The sequence below is a fragment of the Cebus imitator genome, unplaced genomic scaffold (genome assembly GCF_001604975.1).
Source record: "Cebus imitator isolate Cc_AM_T3 unplaced genomic scaffold, Cebus_imitator-1.0 Scaffold0, whole genome shotgun sequence".
In the NCBI taxonomy this organism is placed as follows: domain Eukaryota; kingdom Metazoa; phylum Chordata; class Mammalia; order Primates; family Cebidae; genus Cebus; species Cebus imitator.
In genome coordinates, this window is record NW_016107315.1 from 20,289,982 (window position 1) to 20,295,579 (window position 5,598).

Genomic DNA, 5,598 nt, shown 5'->3' on the forward strand with positions numbered 1-5,598 from the left:
CCAAAACTCCTTCTTTTACCTGACTTCCATAAGCACATTCTGATTAGTGAACCAAGGCGGCATTTCAGGTTTTAGAATTAGTCAGTTTAATTCATTTCTTACTGCCTTACTGAAGGGAGTAGCCTCTGGGACCTCTTGGGGGGATATGGCTAGGGAGGGGTTAATCAAGTTGCATGTAACAGATCCATTTTAGCTTTCTCATGCCTGTTCACATTTACACTTCTTCCTCTGTCTATAGTATGCCAAGGAAGTTCTGGCATTTCAGCTTTATCGACTGTGGCTTGCTGTTGAGATTGACCAATCTAGCCGACTATAAACGCCACTTCCCAAGTGCTCAAACCATGACATTAAATACTGATTCCCAGTTGTGCACCCATTTCAATAAATTCAGCTTAATCAAGTCTTAAGTTACATTCTTCTTGGCCTAACAACCTTACAATCCACTTAAATAAATGTTCCCCATACTCCTGCTGATAAAAGTTAATGAAGTTCTGCAACTCTTTTTTTTTGGGGGGGGGCTGGAAGTTGATTTTTAATGATAAAGTACGATGGAGGGAGGGCAGAGGGGCTAAGCCAAGCTGTCTGAGGTGCTGTGGTGGCGGTGGGCTGGCTACACAAACTGCTGCTGCTGCTGCTTGGTGGCCGCCTTGCTTGCGAGGTCCTTGGCCTTCCTGTAGCTGCCAGTGTCTTCTCCTTTGCCTTCTCCTCGGCTTCCTTGGCTGCCTCAACAAGTGTTTTGGAAGGGGCCTCGCCTTGCAGCTTCGCCAAGCTATATTCAAAACCCTTCATAGTCTCGGTCACGTTGCTTTTGAACCGGGCAAGACCAAATTCTTGGACAGCTCTGGAGACACCAGATAAGCTAGAGGAGACCCAGGCTTCCCAGCGGGTTTTGGTCCAGCCACTGCTGTCAGAGTTCACACAGTAAACACACCGTTCGTCCACCACCACCAGCCGGGCGTGGCTGATGTTCCAGGTGAATGTGGTCATAGGTACCGCTGCCAGAAGGCAGCGAACACTTGGTCCCAGGAACTCCAGGGCACGCTCTGGCCCAGGAAATACTTCACCATCGACTAGGCCGGAGTGGGCTCAGCACCCACGCAGCATCAGGGGTGCGGAGCCTGGGAGGCACGCGGGGGCCAGGCCGGGCCGGGGCTCGGCGCACACCCGCCGCCGGGCTCGTGGTTCGGTCACCACGCACCGCGCCCAAGCAGCTGCCGCCGCCGCCATGAGTTGTCCCGAAGTCCTGCAACTCTTTTGGCATAACGTCTATCTCCTCTAGGCCTAACCTCTGTACTTTGCAATCCGGACCATGCCGGCATTTTACTTTCCCTGTGGATCTGGAAGCAATGAGGGGTAGTAGCGGTGGATCTTGAGGAAAGTCTTTTTTTTTTTTTTGTAAGGGAACTGCCTGAGAAATAGTCATTGAAAGGATTTTATTCAATGGAATTGGGGTTGTAGGGTATAAACTTCCTCAGAGAGGTTTAGGGGGATTTTAGCATTCAGATTCTTAGTCTCATCCATGTCTGCACAAAGGTCTATACTGCATCTCTCAGGTTCCCATCTCTTTCCAGCCAGTACCCTTTGCTTATTGTAAGAAACTGAAACTGGAGGATCTGAGTATTTTGTTGGTTTTGCATCTTTGCAGCTATCAACGTCATTTTCTAAATGTGGTCTTCTTCCATATCAGTCCATTGACTACAGGAGAAGGACTCCATCAGAGCTATCTTAGAGACCTTCTGATTTCTCATCATGTTTTCAGTTGGATATCCAAGGCTTTCAATATATTTTTTTCCCTGTTTACTGTTTAGAGCCATCAGAGACAGTCAGTTAACTCTACCGTCTTTATTATCGCTATTGTCACCATGGTGACTAGGTACCACTGTCACTTTATTTCTATTGCCATCCTCCTTGAATTTATTCCTTGCTAACAACAGAGTAAGTCTAGTCACTGTTATGCCACTGAAAGACATGGATCACCCAGTATCCACTGTTCTCCTGGTAAGGAGGTTAGTTTTGTGCTTCTTAAATACAAAAGCAATAGAATATCAGAATCCTATTGTGGGGGTCTGTTTTCTTGGACCCTTCCTGGTATCTATTCTTACATTTCTCTGGACCCCAGAAGGAAACATGAGGCATCCACTAAGCCACACTCAAATGTGGCTAAGCTCTAGGTGCTAAGGTACATGCAAATGGGGATAATTGATGTGGATTAAATAAAGGTAATATTCATAAAGATGAAGGCAGGGTGGCAGATTAAATAATTGACTTCAATTCTTCATCCCTATCTGTATCTGTATCCTTTCATGCCTTCTTGATGGGCAGACCGTGCTCCCCTGCCTTGTGTCTTTGGTCTTGGCCATGTGATTTGTTTTAGTCAATGACATGTGGGTGGGAATGACAGCATTCCAGTTCCAAGCTTAGGCCTTCATAGGCATCACATATTCTTGTTTGCTCTTGTGTGCCTCTGCCAACACCATAAGAAACATGTTTGCTAAAGAAGATGAGATACATGGAGAACAGAGTTGCTCCAACCACCCCATAGATCTACAGTGGGAGGCATAGCTGCTCTAGCTAGCAAAGCATGAAGTAAAATGCTCAACTGAGCCCAGCCTAAGTCAGCCCTGCTCTAGCTGACCTGCAGATGTATGAGAAAAAAAAATAGTATTTTAAAAGACACTGGATTTTGCGGTAGCAGTTATGCAGCATTAATGTTGCAATAGGTAACCGATGCTCTGGAGTAAATAAAAACCAACAAGAGATGGGACAGAACCTCAGAGATGTGGATGGTAAGCCAAAGGATCAAGGGGAGGAAGCAGTTGGTAGAACCTGGAGAGAGTAGCTAGAGGCGAGGACTGTTTGATAAGAGCTGTGGCCTTTGGTTGAGGAATGCAGGCAATCCATGGGAACCAAGGAGGGAGGCAAGGGGAATGAATATCATCACCTCGCTCTCCTCCTACTCTGTGATCTCCTCCCGGTGCCTGCCATTGTCCAACCTAGAAGGCCAGGGAGCTCATGGATGAAGGTTATTTTAAAAATCCTCCTAGTGCATAAACACAGCGAAGAATAGGTCTAGAAGGGAAAATAGAAAATATCTCAGCCACTGCATGTCTGAAAATACCTTTGTTTTACCCTCATACTTGTAGGACAGTTTGGTGACATACAGAATTCTAGGTTTAAAATAATTTCCTTGAGAAGTTTGAAGACAATCCCACTACTGTGTATGTATCCAAAGGAAATAAAATCAGTATTTTGAAGAGCTATCTGCAGTCCCATGTTTATTACGGCATTACTCAAAATAACCAAGATATGGAATCAACCTAAGTGTCCATCAACAGATGAATAAAGAAAATGTGGTACATATACATAATGGAATACTGCTTGACCATGAAAAAGAATGGAATCCTGTCACTCACACAGACATGAATGAACCTGGAGGACATTATCTTAAGTGAAATAAGCCAGGTACAGAAAGATGAACACGGAATGATTTCACTCATATGTGGAATCTAAAACAGTTAACTTCATAGAAGTAGAAAGTAGAATGGTGGATTACCAGAGGCTTGAGTAGTTGATGGGGGGGGATAGGGAGGTGTTGGTCAAAGGCTGTACAGTCATGTGTCACATAACTACATTTCGGTCAATGGCAGACCACATATACAATGGTGTTCTCGCACCACTCAACTCACTGACTCACCCAGAGCAACTTCCAGTCTTGCAAGCTCCATTTATGGTGAGTGCCCTGTACAGGTGTATCATTATTAATCTTTTATATTGCATTTTTACTGTACCTTTTCTATGTTAAGTATGTTTATATACACAAATACTAGCCATTGTGTCACAATTGCCTATAGTGTTCAGTACAGTAACATGCTGTACAGGTTCGTAATAGGAGCAATAGACTATCATATAGCCTAGGTGTGTAGTGGGCTGTGTCATGTAAGGTTTGTGCAAATACACTCTGATGTTTGCACAATGTTAAAATCGTCTAAAGGCAGAGTTCTCAGTATGTATCGCTGTCATTAAGAGATGCATAACTGCATAATTACAGGTAGGATAAACAGGTTCAAGAGATCTATTGTATAGCACAATGACTATAGTTAATGATGATATATTGTATGCTTGAAAAATGTGGCCAGGTGCAGTGGCTCATGACTGTAATCCCAGCACTTTGGGAGGCCAAGGCAGATGGATCACTTAAATCCAAGAGTTCAAGACCAGCCTAGGCAACCCGTCCCTACTAAAATAAAAAAACTAGCCAGGCATGGTGGTGTGCACCTGTAATCCCAGCTACTTGGGAAGCTGAGGTGGAAAAATTACTTAAGCCTGGGAGGCAGAGGTTGCACTGAGCCAAGATCACATCACTGTACTCCACCCTGGGTTACAGAGAAAGACTCCATCTTAAATATAAAATAATAAAAAAAAGAAAAATGCAAAGGGAATGAATCTAAGTGTTCCTATCACAAAAATGATAACCATGTGAGGCAATGCATTTGATTAACTGTTCAGAAATGGATATATACTTCAGAACATCATATGGCACATGACAAATGCATACAATTTTATCTGTCATTTAAAAAATGTCCAGAATAGGCAAATATAGAGAGATAGAAAGTACACAAGTGATTGCCTGGGCCTGAGGGATTGTAGGGAGAGGATGGGGGCAGAGAGAAACAGGGAGTAACTACTAATAATTATGGAGCTTTTTTGGGGTATTAAAAATGTTCTAAAATTGATTTTGGTGATGGCTGCACAACTGCGAACATACTAAAAACCACTGGACTGTACATTTTATTTTATTTATTTTTTGAGACAGAATTTTGCTCTTGTCACCTAGGCTGGAATGCAATGGTGCGATCTCGGCTCACTGCAACCTCTGCCTCCTGGGTTCAAGCGATACTCCCACCTCAGCCTAATGAGTAGCTAAGACTGCAGGCACCCACCACCATGCCCAGCTATTTTTTGTATTTTCAGTAGAGATGGGGTTTCACCATGTTGGCCAGGGTGGTCTTGAACTCCTAATCTCGGGTGGTCTGCCCACCTTGGCCTCCCAAAGTGCTGGGATTACAGCCAGGAGCCACCGTGCCTGGCCAGATTGTGGGTGCATTGTATGACATATGAATTATATCTCAATAGTTTTATTTTTTTAAAAAAGTTTGAAGGAATTTCCAGTGGACTCTACTGAGATGTTTGAAATTCTTTGGAGTTCTCACTCTTCCTGTGTGGACTGTTTTGTCTTTCTCTGTCTGTCTCTATCTGGAAACTAGTAGAAGCTTGTATTTGCCCCAGTCAAATTTTCACAAATTTTTACTATGTGCCTTGCACTGGATTTGCTTTTATTCATTGTTCTAGACAATTATAAGTTTCTTTCAATCTGGAAACTATGCCCTTTTGTTCTGGAAATGTATCTTAAATTTTTTTAAATTTTCTTAAGTTACTCTATTTTGTTTCACTGCTCTCTCTTTCCGCAAATTTCTATTTTTCTCTCTTCTATTCTCTCTCTTTGTCTTTTTATTCTTCTTTCTGGGACATTTCCTTAACTTTTTTTCTTCAATCCTTCTATTGAGTATTATTTTTGATAGCATTTTTTTTTTTTTTTTT

General features: G+C 43.0%; 1 pseudogene; it reads right to left on the minus strand.

Moving 5' to 3' along the window:
• Window positions 1-539: 539 nt before the first annotated feature.
• On the minus strand, window positions 540-1,067 carry LOC108308300 (annotated as a pseudogene).
• Between the last annotated feature and the right edge of the window lie 4,531 nt (window positions 1,068-5,598).